The 16772-nt window shown below is 47.7% G+C and overlaps 1 long non-coding RNA gene across 1 annotated transcript; it reads right to left on the reverse strand.

The window, feature by feature from the left end:
* Positions 1-1740: 1740 nt before the first annotated feature.
* LOC139034367 (uncharacterized) lies at positions 1741-14689 on the reverse strand. The gene is made up of 2 exons (XR_011486823.1): positions 14399-14689; positions 1741-2018 (listed from the first exon to the last, which is right to left on the reverse strand). It is a non-coding gene; the product is annotated as an uncharacterized lncRNA (long non-coding RNA).
* Positions 14690-16772: the final 2083 nt, after the last annotated feature.

Genomic DNA, 16772 nt, shown 5'->3' on the forward strand with positions numbered 1-16772 from the left:
ACTATGATCTTGTTTTAGCATCCTCACCCTTACCTCAGCCCTGAGAAGTTGGTAGGGCATGTCCCGGTGGAAACTCACCCTTTTAAAGAGGAAACCCAGGTGTGGGAAGTGCTGGGTGATTAGCCCAAGGTCACACAGCTGGTTATAGCCAAGTCAGAACTGGAGGACAGATTCCTGGGATCTTAGCTCTGAACCCTTGTCATCGACTTGCTTGTTCAACATCATCATCTATTAATTAACCGATGAGCCAACTTTGAGCAGATTCTCTTTCCTACCCAGTCAGAGCCTATTTTGAATGAAATAGAGAACAAATTCAAGAGTGCCCTGGCTTACTGAATCCTTATGTTAATTGTCTAACCTAAGTTTTGAAATATTTGATATATTTGCTACTAACCTCGCTCAGTAAATGTCCTGCATTGTGACTGGAACACTTAAAAAAGTCCTCTGACCCTTTTACTCACCGAAATGGGCACAGCTGTAGTAAAACAGAGCCTTTACCTTGCTGCCCATGGGTGTCAGACTTCTGCTTTGCTGAGGGCGTGGGGGGCAGGACCCGCTGTGTCATGAATCCCCCATGCCGGTGCCAGTGAACATCAACAAGCCAATGAATAAACACTATAAATACAGACTGTTTAAACGCGTTGTTAAAAGTGCTCTGACAAAGAATAAAAGGCGACTTATTTTCCCCAGAGAGGACTGGGTATAATTTCTTCAGAAAAGAAGGTGATGAAGAGATAATTAAGGTGCAGGCTTGGACCCTGCAAAGGGAGACAGGCAAATGTTTAGACAAGCCATTTCTATCAGTCAGCCTTGGCTGCCATCCTGCAGACTGGCTGGCCTAAACAACATCCATTTTCTTACAGCTGCAGAGTCTGGGAAATCCAGAATCAAGGTGCCCACTGACTTGGTTTCTGGTTTTCTGGCTCATGGCTTTCCAAAGGCTGCCCCTTTGCTGTGTCCTCACACGGCAGGAAGAGAGGGAGTTCTCAGCTTTCTCATCTCAGAAGGACACTAATTCTGTTGGATCAGGGCTCCACCCTATGACCTCATTTTCCTTAGTTACTCCTGAAGGCCCTGTCTCAAGATGCATCACACCGGAGGCTAGGGCTTCAGCTTATGAATTAGAGTAGATATAGGTCAGTCCATGCATGGGCTTGCCAGGTGGGTCAGCGGTAGAGAATCTGCCTGCTATGCAGGAAACCCAGGTTCAATCCCCAAGTCGGGAAGATTCCCAGGAGAAGGAAACGGCAACCCACTCCAGTGTTCTTGCCTGGGAAATCCTACGGACAGAGGAACCTGAGGTGCCACAGTCCATGGGGTCGCACAGCATCAGGCATGGCCGAGCGACGGGGCACTGGGCACAGTTTAGTCACTTAAGCATCATTTAAGCTTTCTGTGCCCCAGGGCTGCAGCAAAATACAAATCCTGTGAGGCCTACATAAAAAGGAGTACAGTAGACAAGAAAGTCAGAGTTGACCCAGTGCCATTTGCTTAAGCTGGCTGATTTCCTCTGGGTTTATACTAAGTGATATGTGTGCCAGGCAGTTTTTTTTTTTTAATTTTTAAAGCTTTGCTTTAGACCAACTAAGCAATTTAATATTGAAACAAGGGAGAGACGGTTGCTTGCACTTGCAGGGTTTTTTCCTACTGAAGCCAAATATGGTGATATTATTTATTCATCATATGTACCCTTACCTTTTCCAAAAGGGACCGGAGCCTGCTACAGAATGAAATGGAGAATTCTTTGGCTCAAATTCAAAATTCTTTTACTGCAGGAAAGGTCAAGTCAAGCTGCAGTTTGTCTTGTTGTTGTTTATCGTTGCTCTCCTTGTCCTTGTTTTTGCTTTCACCTTCTTGAGACGCCACTTCATCTTTCATTACAGACAACACAAGAAATGTGCCAGGCCCCAGGGTGCTGCAGTGTGTTGTCACGGAGCTGCGAGTTCTACGGGCGCAGTTGTTGGTGGGTGCTGTACATGTACTTTCTAGGAGATTCCCAAGTAGGCAGGATGCAGTTCCTATACATTAAATTAAAGGAGGTATTGAGAAGATCATTTCAGGTATGCAACAGATCTGCTGTTGTCTTACCTTCCTCAGTTCTAGTAATCCTCTAGATTGGAATGTTCTATCTAGAGGTTAGGTCTTAAGATGGTTTTCTTCCATGCTACAGAATTTAAATGGAGCCAACTGGCCAAAATTTTCTGAAAACACAGCTAACTACTCCAACCAGACATTTCCTTCCTTCCTCTTGAAGGCCGCACCCCTTTATAGTCACACCACTTTTCCTACTAGGACCCAAACAGCCTCATTTCCATCCTTCTGATTCAAGGATAATCACCCAAGTGTCTCAGTAAATACTGCCAACTTCTCCAACCACCCTGACCTTCTGCTACAGTCTGCACTGTGTCACCCCAAAACTCATATTCAAGCCCTAACCTCCAGGGCCCCAGAAAGTGACTGGTTTTGGAGACAGGTCTTTGAGGGGATAATGAACATTAGTGTTAGTCACTCAGTCGTGTCCAACTCTGTGACTCCATGGACTGTAGCCCATCAGGCTCCATTGTTCATGAGATTCTCCAGGCAAGAATACTGGAGTGGGTATTCCCTTCTCCAGGTATCTTCCCAACCCAGGGATGGAATCTGGGTCTCCTGCATTGCCAGCAGATTCTTTACCATCTGAGCCACCAGGAAAGCCCCATTAAGATGGGTCCTAATCCAACCTGGGTTGGGTTTGTATCTCATATGGGTCAGCAGTGGCCTGCTACAGGGGCAGAGGCTCTGGGTGCAGTGGACCTGGGTATGGCATAAGCCCTTTTGGAGGAGGTTGCCATTAACCCTACCATAGAGCTGCCAGAACTTACACAGGACTGGGGAAACAGACTCTTGGAGGGCACAAACAGAACCTTGTGCACCAGGACCCCGGAGAAAGGAGCAGTGACCCCACAAGAGACTGACCCAGACTTGCCCGGGAGTGTCCAGGAGTCTCTGGTGGAGGCGTGGGTTTGCAGTGGCCTGCTGCAGGGTCGGGGCACTGAGTGCAGCAGTGCCTGCATGGGACCTTTTGAAGGAGGTCGCCATTATCTTCATTACCTCTGAGACTTCCCTGGTGGCTCAGAATTACCTCCACAATAGTTCGGCCTCAAGTCAAACAACAGGAAGGGAACACAGCCCTGCCCTTCAACAGAAAACTGAATTAAAGATTTACTGATATGGCCCTCCCCATCAGAACAAGAACCAAATTTTTCTAAGAAAACGCACTGGTCATAGCAAACACCCTCTTCCAAAAACACAAGAGAAGATTCTACACATGAACATCACCAGATGGTCAATACCAAAACCAGACTGATTATATTCTTTGCAGCCAAAGATGGAGAAGCTCTATACAGTCAGCAAAAACAAGACCAGGAGCGGACTGTGGCTCAGATCACGAACTCCTTATTGCCAAATTAGGACTTAAATTGAAGAAAGTAGGGAAAACCACTAGACCATTCAGTTACGACTTAAATCAAAACCCTTACAATTATACAGTGGAAGTGACAAATAGATTCAAGGGATTAGATTTGATAGACAGAGTGCCTGAAGAACAATGGATGGAGGTTCCTGACATTGTACAGGAGGCAGGGATCAAGACCATCCCCAAGGAAAAGAAATGCAAAAAAAGCAAAATGGTTGCCTGAGGAGGCCATACAAATAGCTCTGAAAAGAAGAGAAGTGAAAAGCAAAGGAGAAAAGGAAAGATACACCCATTTGAATCCAGAGTTCCAAAGAATAGCAAGGAGAGATAAGAAAGCCTTCCTCAGTGATCAATGCAAAGAAATAGAGGAAAACAATAGAATGGGAAAGTCTAGAGATCTCTTCAAGAAAATTAGAGATACCAAGGGAATATTTCACGCAAAGATGGACACAGTAAAGGAAATGGTATGGACCTAACAGAAGCAGAAGATATTAAGAAGAGGTGGCAAGAATACACAGAAGAACTATACAAAAAAGATCTTCATCACCCAGATAAACACGATGGTGTGATCACTCACCTAGAGCCAGATATCCTGGAATGTGAAGTCAACTGGGCCTTAGGAAGCATCACTACGAACAAAGCTAGTGGAGGTGATGGAATTCCAGTTGAGCTATTTCAAATCCTAAAAGATGATGCTGTGAAAGTGCTGCACTCAATATGCCAGCAAATTTGGAAAACTCAGCAGTGGCCACAGGACTGGAAATCAGTTTTCATTCCAATCCCTAAGAAAGGCAATGCCAAAGAATGTTCAAACTACTGCACAATTACACTCATCTCACACGCTAGCAAAGGAATGCTCAAAATCCTCCAAGCCAAACTTCAACAGTATATGAACAGTGAACTTCCAGATGTTCAAACTGGTTTTAGAAAAGACAGAGGAACCAGAGATCAAATTGCCAACATCTGTTGGATCATCAAAAAAGCAAGAGAGTTCCAGAAAAATATCTACTTCTGCTTTATTGACTACACCAAAGCCTTTGACTATGTGGATCACAGCAAACTGTGGAAAATCCTTGAAGAGATGGGAATACCAGACCACCTGCCCTGCCTCCTGAGAAATCTGTATGCAGGTCAAGAAGCAACAGTTAGAACTGGACATGGAGCAACAGAGTGGTTCCAAATCGGGAAAGGAGTATGTCAAGGCTGTGTATTGTCACCCTGCTTATTTAACTTATATGCAGACTACTTCATGAGAAACACTGGGCTGGATGAAACACAAGCTGGAATCAAGATTGCTGGGAGAAATATCAATAACCTCAGATATGCAGGTGACACCACACTTATGGCAGAAAGCAAAGAAGAACTAAAGAATGTCTTGAGTATAACATGGTGAGTATCATTAACAATACTGTATTGCATGTTTAAAAGTTGCTGAGAGTAATCTTAAAAGTTCTCATCACAAGAAAAAAATCTATGACTGTGTACGGTGATGGATGTTAACTAGACTTACTGTGATGATTATTTTGCAATATATACAAATATGGAATGATTCAATTGTATGTCTGAAACCAATATAGTGTTCTATGTAAATTATACCTCAATAGGAAAATTCTTATATCAAGATCAGATGTCTATCTTGATTTTAAATTAGAAAAAACTTTGAAGGATACACTCAACTCTGTCTCCCTCTTCCTTCCCAATAGAAGTAAAGACAAACTGTTACCCTTATGCCTTTCATAAAATTAGAAATTTTGTTTAAAGAATATATCTTAATTTTTAAAAAATTGAATAAAAAGGATATTTTCCCCTGGCCAAAAAAAAAAAAAAAGAAAGAAAGTGAAAGAGGAGAGTGAAAAAGTTGGCTTAAAATTCAACATTCAGAAAACTAAGATCATGGCATCTGGTCGCACCACTTCATGGCAAATAGATGGGGAAACAATGGAGACAGTGAGAGACTTTTTTTTTTTTTTTTTTGGCTCCAAAATCACTGCAGGTGGTGATTGCAGCCATGAAATGAAAAGATGCTTGCTCCTTGGCAGAAAAGCTATGACCAACCTAGACAGAATATTTAAAAACAGAGACATTACTTTGCCAACAAAGGTTCATCTAGTCAAAGCTATGGTGTTTCCAGTAGTCATGTATGGATGTGAGTATTGGATTATAAAGAAAGCTGAGCACTGAAGAATTGTTGCTTTTGAACCATGGTGTTGGAGAAGACTCTTGAGAGTCCCTTGGACTCGAGGAGATGCAACCAGTCAATCCTAAAGGAAATCAATCCTGAATATTCATTGGAAGGACTGATGCTGAAGCCAAAACTCCAATACTTTGGCCACTGGATGTGAAGAACTGACTCACTGGAAAAGACCCTAATGCTGGGAAAGACTGAAGGCGGGAGGAGAAGGGGCCGACAGAGGAGGAGATGGTTGGATGGCATCACCGACTAGATGGACACGAGTTTGAGCAAGCTCTGGGAGTTGGTGATCAACAGGGAAGCCTGGCGTGCGGCAGTGCATGGGGTCACTCAGAGTCGGACAGGACTGACTGAACTGAACTGAATCCAATCTGAGTGGTGTCCTTTTAAGAAGAGGTTCGGACAGATACAGAGGGACAGCCATGTGTGGACACATCAGAAAGGCCGTCACCCACAAGTCAGTGAGAGAGACCACAGATGAAACAAGCCCTGCAGTGCCTTGGTCCCAGTCTTCCAGCCTACAGAAGGCTGAGAAAATAAACCTCTACTGTTTATGCCACTCAACTCGCGGTACCTCATTATGGCAACACTAGCAAGCTGGAATAACTTCTCAGATGCTCTGGATCACATATGAATCCTTCTTAAAGGAACTGGGGGCCAACAGGCTCCAAGAGCTGCAGTAGGGGGCCACATTATATGCCATCCTTCTCTGCTCAGAGCTGGCATCACAGGTGAGGCATCAGTGGACGTGTACTGCAGGTTTCTGCTCCAGCCCTGGGAGGAGATTCTGCTCAGCCCTCCATCCTTTCTGGCCCAGTCCCCTGAGATGCCTGGAGAACACTTCTGACATCTGGAGATGGTACCCTCTGTCAAAGCAGGATATCATTTTTCATTTCTTTCATGGAACTAAAGCTCAGTAGGTCCATTTTTCTCAGCTTGATTTTTAACTTTTCCTCCTAGTTCTTATTTATCTTCTTTTGTTTATGTAACTACTTTATGATCACTAGAAAATTTTCTCGAAATCCAGACCACTACTTGGAGAAGGAAATTCCAACCCACTCCGGTATCCTTGCCTGGAAAATCCCCTGGACAGAGGAGCCTGGCAGGCTACAGTCCATGGGATCGCAGAGTCGGACACGACTGAGCCACTAACCCACACAGACCACTACTATTTTGACAAGCTTTCTTCTAGCCTTTTATTCTTTTTTTTAGTTCTGCCAGTTTACTGTTACCAACCCATCTCCCTGCACCCTCACGCACATGTGCTCAGTCATGTGACCCCACGACTGTAGCCCGCCAGGCTCCTCTGCCCATGGACTTTTCCAGGCAAGAATACTGGAGCAGGTTGCCATTTCCTTCCCATCTTCTAGCCTTTTAAATATGTAGATAGAATTATATATATGTGTGTGTGTGTGTGTGTGTGTGTGTGTATAATTTTATTAATTTATTTTTGGCAGTGCCGGGCCTTGGTTGCCACTCAGACTTTCTCTAGTTGCAGTGAGCAGGGGCCACTCTCTAGCTGCAGTGCACGGGCTCCTCATTGCAGTGGCTTCTCTTGTCTCGGAGCAGGGGCTCCGGGGCTCGTGGACTTGAGAAGCTGCCGCACGTGGGCTCGGTAGCTGTGGCTCCCAGAGTCTAGAGCACAGGCTCCATGGTAGTGGCATTAGTTGTTCCTCGACAGGTGGCGTCCTCCCGGATCAGGGATTGGACCCATGTCTCCTGCATTGGCAGGTGGATTCTTTACCACTGAGCCACCAGCAAAACCTGATAAAACACCTTAATCAATTAAAAATCTGAAATAGTATTTTAACTCCTAAAAATGTGTGTGTGTGGTTTGTTCCTGGCCTCACCTTGAGACCTGCAGGAACTTAGTTCCCCAACGAGGGGTTGAACCCAGGCTCTTGGCAGTGAAACCACGGAGCCCTAACCACTGGACCGCCAGGGACTTCCCCTCAATATGTTTTTCTAGGTGATTTTATTTTCAGCTGTTTCTTCATCTGATATGGCATTGAGCCATCTTACTAAAATGTTCACAAACATTCCGCTATATGAAAGTGCATTCTGTGTGCTCTTCCCCCAGTGGTGTATCTGGACTCTACCCGAGTGTAACTGCTCACGTGGTCTCCTCTACTCTCCCAGCGATCGTCAGACACACAATCCGCCTGCACACAAACTTGGGGCCTCTTCTGGTGTGCTGCCGTCTTACTGGGCTTGTTGCTTTTGATGATGGTGGTGTTATGGCTGGAAAGAGCAGGCAGTGGCTTTATACGTCCTTAGCGCTACCCATCTTATTTCTGTCTCTTCCTTTTACATCTGTTGTCCCAGTCTCGGCTGATTTTCTCTCCTCTCTGCCCTAGAAAAGGAATATTTCAAAAAAAAGAAAAAGAAAAGAAAAGGAATATTTCCTGCTGAGGTGAGAGGTCTGATGTCGACAGGAAGACACACAGACCATGACAAGAAAAGCCCCAAGACAGGGCAAGAAACACCAATACTTTGACCACTTGATGTGAAGAACCACCTCTTTGGGAAAAAGCCCTGATGCTGGGAGAGATTGAAGGTGGGAGGAGAAGGGAATGACAGAGGATGAGATGGTTGGATGGCATCACCGACTCAATGGGCATGAGTTTGAGCAAGCTCTGGGAGTCGGTGATAGACAGGGAGGCCTGGCGTGCTGCAGTCCATGGGATTGCAGAGAGTCGGACATGACTGAGCAACTGAACTGAACTGAAGCTACAGAAAACTAGAATAGTCACCTCATGTCTGGGTCTTAGAGGGTTCAAGGTAGCTTCAAGAGGACAAGGAAGATGAGGCAGCAAATGGGAAACTAAAATATAATAATGATGAATTCTCTCTGGTCCAGTGGTTAGGACCCCGAGCTTCCACTGCTGAGGGCCCGGGTTCAATCTCTGATCTGGTTGGGGAACTAAGATCCCGAAAGCCACGTGGCATGGCCAAAACTAAATAATTCAGATAAAACACCTAGAACAATGCCCAGCACATGGTCACTGCTCAGTAATGTCAAGGCATTGTTGTCATTATCGTTATGATTATTCTGTAGCATTTGGGGGATCCCTTCTTGCACAGACTTTCACAACTGACTACTGTTCCTGGGTTCTACTAGCCAAGACTTTCAGTGAAATTCATTTGAACCAAGGCAGTAACTCTGCAAGCAGAAAGTACAGCACATACACACAAACAATTTCCATTTTTAATTAAAAACTTAACTTGACACAACCCAACATTGCCCTGTGCCAGGGGCCTGATAAGGGGCATCATGAGATGCAACTAGTTGCCATATATAATTCCACTGACTTTTCATTTCTGAGCTCATTATGTTTACTCAGAGCAAAAACCTAGGGTCGTCTCTTCTTCCTAAGTCTACCTTCTCCCTGTGATGAAGACTTTCACAATTTTATATGCCTAGAGCAGGTATTCCAAACACTCATTCCTCCAGGGGTCAGGTAGCCAAGGTAACTGATCGCACCAGGCCGAGGGTATAGCATGTATGTGTGTGAGTGCTAAGTTGCTTCAGTCACCTCCAACTCTTTGCGACCCCGTGGACCACAGGCCGCCAGGCTCCTCTGTCCATGGGATTCTCCAGGCAAGAATACTGGAGTGGGTTTTCATGCCTTCCTCCACAGGATATTCACAACCCAGGGATTGAAAGCATGTTTCTTACGTCTCCTGCACTGGCAGGCGGGTTCTTTACCACTAGCACCACCCCGGAAGCCCATATCATATATACCCCGACTGAAGAGGGAAGCGGCTAGTCAGCCAGAGCACCACTAACCAGGCAAGAAATGAGCCGTATTAGTCTAATTTTCAAGAGAAGCTACAATTCTGTATATTCATTTGAAGTCTCCCATTGTTTAAAAAATCTTGGGACACTAATTTTAAAATCTCTCAATATCCTGAGAGGCAAGCAAAACACCTCTGGAGACCACAGGTTTGCAACCTTTAACTCAAGGCATGTTGGCTCCCGATTCATAGACTCTTTAACCTCTTTTGGTCCGAACTGAATTCCCAACCACGAAGCCTCAGCTGAGCTGGCCTGAGGACGTCTTTTGTTGTTGTTCTTCAGTCGCTCAATGATGTCCGACTCTCTTCGACCCCATGGACTGCAGCACACCAGGCTCCCCTGTCCTTCACCATCTCCTGGAGTTTGCTCAAACGCATGTCCACTGAGTCAGTGATGCCATCCAACCATCTCATCCTCTGCCATCCCCTTCTCTTGCTCTCAATCTTTCCCAGCATCAGGGTCTTTTCCAATGAGTCGGCTCTTCACATCAGATGGCCAAAGTACTGGAGCTTCAGCTTCAGCAGCAGTCCTTCCAATGCATATTCAGGGTTGATTTCCTTTAGGATTTACTGATTTGATCTCCTTGCAGTCCAAGGGACTCTAAAGAGTCTTCTCCAGGACCGCAATTCGAAAGCATCAGTTCTTCAGTCAGCCTTCTTTTTGGTCCAGCCCTCACATCTGTACCTGGCTAGAGGATGTCTTTACCCTGTGGGAAAGCCACGCACCTTCCTCCCCAATAGAAGAGGTTGCCTACTCTTTCTTCTGGTCCAAGAAATGCACTCAGTGCTTATTCACTTCACTCATGTCTGACTCTTTGTGACCCCATGAACTGCAGCCCACCAGACTCCTCTGTCCATGGGATTCTCCAGGCAAGAATACTGGAGTGGGGTGCCATACCCTCCTCCAGGGGATCTTCCTGACCCAGGAATTGAACTAGCATCTCCTGCATTTGCAGGTGGATTCTTTACCCACTGGGAAACCCATGAAATCCACTACCAACTGAGAAATAAAGCTGTTCCAAGACATTTGGGTAGGGAATTATAAAAATCCTCCATATAGGAGGGAATTACACATGCAGTGTTTAGGCAAAACAGTAACTCCATTTATAAAGGTAATTAATTTTCCCAATCTATTCCCAAAGGATTTGCTAGCAAGGGGTACAACAGAAGAAATAATTAAGGCAGAATGTTTTTAATTTTCATATTTGAGGAGAGAAATGGAAGGAGTTAGCTTGCTTATGAAATTAGAACTTTAAAAAATGTGACACATCTTATTAAATTTTAAGCATTTTAAGAAATGCTGTTTTTAACCCTCTGTTAAAGGAGTGAAAGTGAAAGTGACTCAGTCGTGTCACTCTTTGTGACCCTGTGGACTATACAGACTATGGACTTCTCCAGGCCATGGAGTGGGTAGCCTTTTCCTTCTCCAGGGGATCTTCCCTACCCAGAAATCAAATCCAGGTCTCCCACATTGCAGGCGGATTCATCACCAGCCGAGCCACAAGGGAAGCTCAGGAATACTGGAGTGGGTAGACTATCCCTTCTCCAGCGGATCTTCCCGACCCAGGAATCAAACCTGAGTCTCCTGCATTGCAGGTGGATTCTTTACCAACTGAACTGTCAGGGAATCCCATGATAGGAGAGAAAGTATACCCTAAAGCAGCGAGATGATTGTTTCAATACTGTACTTGTTTAAACTTAAAAATCTCTAATTTTACTTATTAATGTGATACTTAGTTCTCGTACCTAAATGCAACATGCAAGTTTTGTATGTGCTGTGCTCTGCTAAGTTGCTTCAGTCATGTCTAACATGACGCCATGGACTGTAGCCCGCCAGGCTCCTCTGTCCATGGGATTTCCCAGGCAAGAATACTGGAGTGGGTTGTCATTTCCTCCTCCATGGGATCTTCCTGATCCAGGGATCAAACCGGAGGCTTCTGTGGCTCCTGCATTACAGGCAGATTCTTTACCGCTGAGCCACCGGGGAAGCCCCAGTTTTGTATAAGGATGTAAATTTCATTCTCATGTTTTCAGTGGCAATTTTCAGTAGACTATCTTGTGGTTCATTTGCTGAAGAAAAACACATTGTTTTGTCTTCTTAGTGCGTGCTCACTCAGTCGTGTCAGACTCTTTGTGACCTGATGGACTATATAGCTGGCCAAGCTCCTCTGTCCATGGAATTTTCCCGGCAAAAATATTGGAGTTGGTTGCCTACTCCAGGGGATCTTCCCTACCCAGGGTTAGAACCTGAGTCGCTTGTGCCTCCTGCTTTGGCAGGTGGATTCTTTACCACTGCGCCACTTGCAGAGCCCCTTCTTAGAGAGTATCAACTGTAAAAATGTGACATGCTAAGTCGCCTCAGACAATAATGAAATCTAAGAGGTCTTTTTATTGTTAATTTTTACTTTACCTTATTTTTCATTCAGTCATTCATTAATCATTTTAGCTGTACTCGTGGCTTGCAGGTTCCTAGTTCCCTCACCAGGCATGGAACTTGAAGTCCTGTAGTGAAAGCTCTAAGTCCTAACCACTGGACCAGGGAATTCCCAGATTTTAATTTTGTAAAGGTTGGACGTCTTGACCAACCCTTTATTATCTTATATTATAGAGTAATAAATACCGTGTTTCTTCAACCTAATTAATGATCAAGCTCATGTATGTTGAACTTAAAGGACATTTTAGTTTTCAGGGGTTTTTTTGGTTTGTTTGTTTGTTTAACTTTGTCCATAGTTTTCTTTCTTGGTGACCATGATAAATGCAAAAATGTACATGTGTAATTCTGTACACAGATGACATAGCATATTGTTGTTTTTTTCCCCCAGTGTGTTAGCTAATATGTGTTTAATTCACGGCTAAACTTTTAAAAGGAAAAAAATTATTTTATTGACGAAATATGCACTTGGTAAAGTAATAAAAAGAATGAGCACAATGCTTCACCTGTAAACACATGCAAATGTTAGCACACGACGCCTGTATATATTCAAGAAATATTTATTCAAAGAAATGTGAATGAAAAGGAAATGTTTTTCCCTTTGTTCCACTTCACAGTAATATTGCAAAGAAACACTTCAAATACCTGTCAAAAATTTAAATTTACTGTTCAAATTTTAACGTTTTTAATCTACATTTCACCCTTAGCTCACATACAGTTTGGGAAAGGAGTAGAGGAGTTGGTCACCGTCAGTTCAAACAATGCATCACCTTGTTTAGGGGAGAAATTAACCTAATTTGAATGGCCAACTAGTAAAAATAAAACAAAGACATTCTGTCCATTCAACGCAAAACTCAGCAAAACTGGCATCGAGGAATATCATGAAGGGACTCCACATATGAGCGTAAGCATTGCTTACTTAAGACTGTGCATCAACATCCATTTTGAAAACCTTAAAAAAGATGGATATAGCTCTCTTCTGGATCCGTGTTGAAGAGAAGCGGACTTATGGTCTAAGGAGGAGACACACGGGGGCATAAATCCTACGCAATGATGTTGGAGCGTTTATGATCCCCGACCGGGACGAGTGCTGACTTCTACGTGAGGCTTTTATTTCACTGCATTCGCCGGGGAACAGTCTAAGCCCTACGTGTCCAGGTGACGCGGGAAGCAGCGTCTGGACGACCGACCGACCAGCTGGGCCGGGACGGGGGACAGCGAGCGCGTCCCTGCTTATGCCCGCCCGGACACAAAGCGCCGTCCTCGGCCTGCCGACCAGTCAGCCCGCGGCTCGTGTTGCCCGCCGCCCAGCGAGGGGAGCCCGGTGCCCCTCCGGTGGACACCGGTGAGCGGGGACGAAAGGCCGCGAGGCTCAGAGCGGCGGCGCCGGGCCTGCTCCACGCGCGGCCCGTCGGGGCCAGGCGGGGTGCCCACAGCAGCCCGCAGTCACCCGCGAGACCCGGCGGCGGCGGCGGCTCTGGAGGCGGTGCTCCCGGGATCCCTCCGCCGCCCGCGGGTCCTTCCGCGCCAAGTAGTGCGCGGCCGGCTGCTTCCGCAAACGCGGGCCCGGCCAGGACGCGTCCACGGCCCCCTCGGTAGGGCGCCGTGAGGGCGGCGGGGCTGAGGCGTGAGGAGTGAGCGGGGCGGGGTTCTCAACTTGGCGCGCCCGCTCAGGAGACACACGTTCCCAACTGAGGGGCCGCGACGGTGGGCCCGGTTCGTCAGGGAGCGACCAGGCGGACAGGCTCCTGCGAGCGGCGGGAGGCCGTGGAGCCGGGGAGGCAGGTGTCCCGGCCGGCCGCCCCGCCCCCACCGCCGGCCGGAAAAGGAAGCAGCCAGGCCAGGCCCCGCGGGGCCACCCGCCGGGCCTCACGGGGCTGGGGGAGGGTGCCCTGGCTCCGGGAGGCGCGTGACCTAGTTCGTCCCCAAGTGGATTTGACAGGTTGTCAGCCCGTCTCCCCGCCCCCACCGCCTTCCGGGTCCCTTTCCCTCCCTTCCCCCAGCGCCGGCGCTGGGCCGGGCGGCCGACGGCGCGCTGCGGCTCATCCGCCCATTGGTCCTCTCGCCTCCTCCCCGCGAGCGCCCCGCCTTCGCCCCTGGCTCGGATTCCCATTCGCCCGGGGCCCCGCCCCCGCCCCTACTCCCTTCCCATTGGCCCTCGAGCGGCCCCGGCGCCCCGCCCTCACGTCGAGTCGTTCTCCCATTGGCTCCACGCCCGCGGCCCTGCCCCGTTCCGCCCCGGTTCGCCCTTCCATTGGCCTCGCGCCCGCCGCCCCGCCCCCTCTGCGGCGGCCTTAACCCCCACCACTCCACTCTCGGGGAGCCGAGCCCGGGAAGGTGTCTCAGCTCTCGGCCCTAGCGGGCGTCCTCAGTGACCAGCATCCCTCCAGCCCCCTTTCCGCTCCTGTCTCTCGCCTCTTCTCCTTTCCCAATATCTAACATGTCCACTGTGTCTTTCTCCCCGCCTCTCTTCCGTCGTCCGTGAGCCCGAGCCGGGAGCACCCCGCCCTCCTGCCCCGCCTACCCTGGGTCTCCGCGTCCAGCGCTGCCCGCGCGCTCGCCTCCTGCCCCTTTCCTCCTTTGCGTCAGTTCGCATTTTCCCTTTCTTTCCTGAAATCTCTTGCTCACTCCAGGTTTCCTCCCGGGGTCCAGTCCGTCAGGTCTTCACCGCGCGCCCTTTCTCCGCCCTACGCTTCCATTCCCTCGTCCCCTCCCTGGCTTCACTGCCCTCCCACGCTGCCTTCCCCTGAACTCAACGTAAAGGGGAGAGGCAGGGATAAACAGAAATATCAGCGTTGAGATGGTTATTGCTTTGCGTCTTTGAAACGGAAAATGAACTGAAACGCCCAGATCCACCCAGCCCTGGGATGGAGATTCAGTTCTTAAAGGACCATGTGAGACTAGAATGACAAACTTGATTAGCAGCAACATAACCAGTTATTTTTCCTTGAGGAATCTACTCTTAATATCTGTTGTTTATGCAATACGGTTATCTGACAGTTTAAGGAGTGTGTGTGTGTGTGTGTGTGTTTAATTCGTGCCAGTTTTGTTAAGTGTCTGCATTTGTCTGTAAGGATGAATTGTCTGAAAGAGCTGAGGGTTGGAGCAAATCCCCACACAAGTCTTTTACTTTCCTGCAGGAGAACCCTTGATTATTCAAATGAGGACACTCCAGTAGCTTTCCCAAGCTTATGAAAGAGGGCGGTTGATATCGAACTTAAACCCAGGTCAGATTCCAGCGCTGCATGGAGAGATTCCATCAGACTGGTGCGTCTCACCCCCGTTCCAGCTGTCACAGAGGGTCTTTACAAAGCTCCTGCAGTGGCCTCCAAGGTTCTGCCTTAGAGGATCCTGGCTGCCTCTCCTGCCTCTGGTTACTGCACCCCAAGAACAGTGACTTCTTGCCACAGGGCCTTTGCACTTGCTACTGTTTCCTCACGTCACCCCGGGAGGTACTTCTCACCCTGTATGTAGCATGATCAGTTACTGCCATATCACCCTGTTATTTCCTTCAGAGTATGAGCATGGTCTGGAATCATCTTGTTTATTTACCTGTCTGGTCCCCTGGACACAGGTGCCTTTTTGGTGTTTTTCCAGAGCTGTATCTCCAGGGCACAAAGTAGGCACTCTGTAAATCCTTGATGAATAAATATGAATGGAACATTAGCTGTGGTCAAGTGAACTAACCAAACTCTGGTTCCATCCGAGTTGTATAGACACACCTATAAGTAAGTGAACTGGAAAATGGCTCTTCCGTTGGTCACTATTCTGTCTGTCTTTGTGTGCTTTATTTCTGGCTGTTCTCTGACAAGGAGAGTGAGAGACAAGGCCTGTGGCCCCCAGGCCACCCACTTGCCCCCCTCTTCTCCAGCTGTCACAGCGTGTGCTCGCTGCCTGCTCTCACCCTGACCCCAGGTGGGTGGATACTTGGCTGGCAGCGCTTTCCTCCTCCAGGGCAGTCTCAGAGGCGCTTTGCTTGGCCGAAGGGAAGGAGTCAGTGTTGCCATGAGGCTCTGCTGGGCAGCTGGGGCCCTGTCCTGGGTTCAACCTTAGGCAGGAAAGCAAAATAGGAAGACGCCCCCTCTAGTTTCCCCTTCCTTCGTCTCCCTCAGACGTACTGCTGGGGTTCTGCTCAGCAGTGAGCTCTCTGGACCCCTGCACAGGGTTGCATCATCTACCTGCTTAGGCCCAGAGAACCCCGGGTAGTTTGCTGGAAAGATGAAATCTAGTCCTCAGCACCCCAAACAGGCAGTGTGAGTCGGGGCAAGTTTAGTAACTCCCCGGTTCTCAGTGTCTTCATTGTTCTTTGCCTCTGTAGTTTGCTCATAGTTTTAGAGATACAGACATCTCATAGAAACTGTCAGCCCCAAGGGCAGTCCTGCGGCTTCCCCTCAGGGCACAAAGAGGTTGCTGGTGCCATAACGCCAGTAGTTCCTAATTTAGGTTCACTAGGGGACAGTGCGCTTCCCATCCTGCATTCCAGGCCAGAATGCTGCAGTTCACTCTGCTTGGACCGCCTGGCCCAGGCCTTCAACCAGTGACTGGCCAGGAGAATGGAAAGCCTTGATCAGGGTAAACTAACCAGCCAACCAGAGCATGTCCTTAAAGCAAGGGTGGGGTCACTTCCTGATAAGTGAGTGTAGAACTGAAGTCTACATACTTTTAGATACTGGGGTGCTGATAGGCGTTGCAGTACTCCTGTAAGTAATTAGCTCAGGGCCAAGCAAACAGGGCCAGCTAATAAATGTTAGCCACTGTTGTCAGCAAAGACAAGGCTGTGTGGGAGAAAATTCATCTTCATCTCAGATCACTAATCCACCACTAACCACTAGCTTTGTGACTTCAGACAAATGATGGAAATCGTACCATTTTACAAGTGGAAGAGGACTTAGATGTCA

This window comes from Odocoileus virginianus, chromosome 1 (genome assembly GCF_023699985.2).
Source record: "Odocoileus virginianus isolate 20LAN1187 ecotype Illinois chromosome 1, Ovbor_1.2, whole genome shotgun sequence".
In the NCBI taxonomy this organism is placed as follows: domain Eukaryota; kingdom Metazoa; phylum Chordata; class Mammalia; order Artiodactyla; family Cervidae; genus Odocoileus; species Odocoileus virginianus.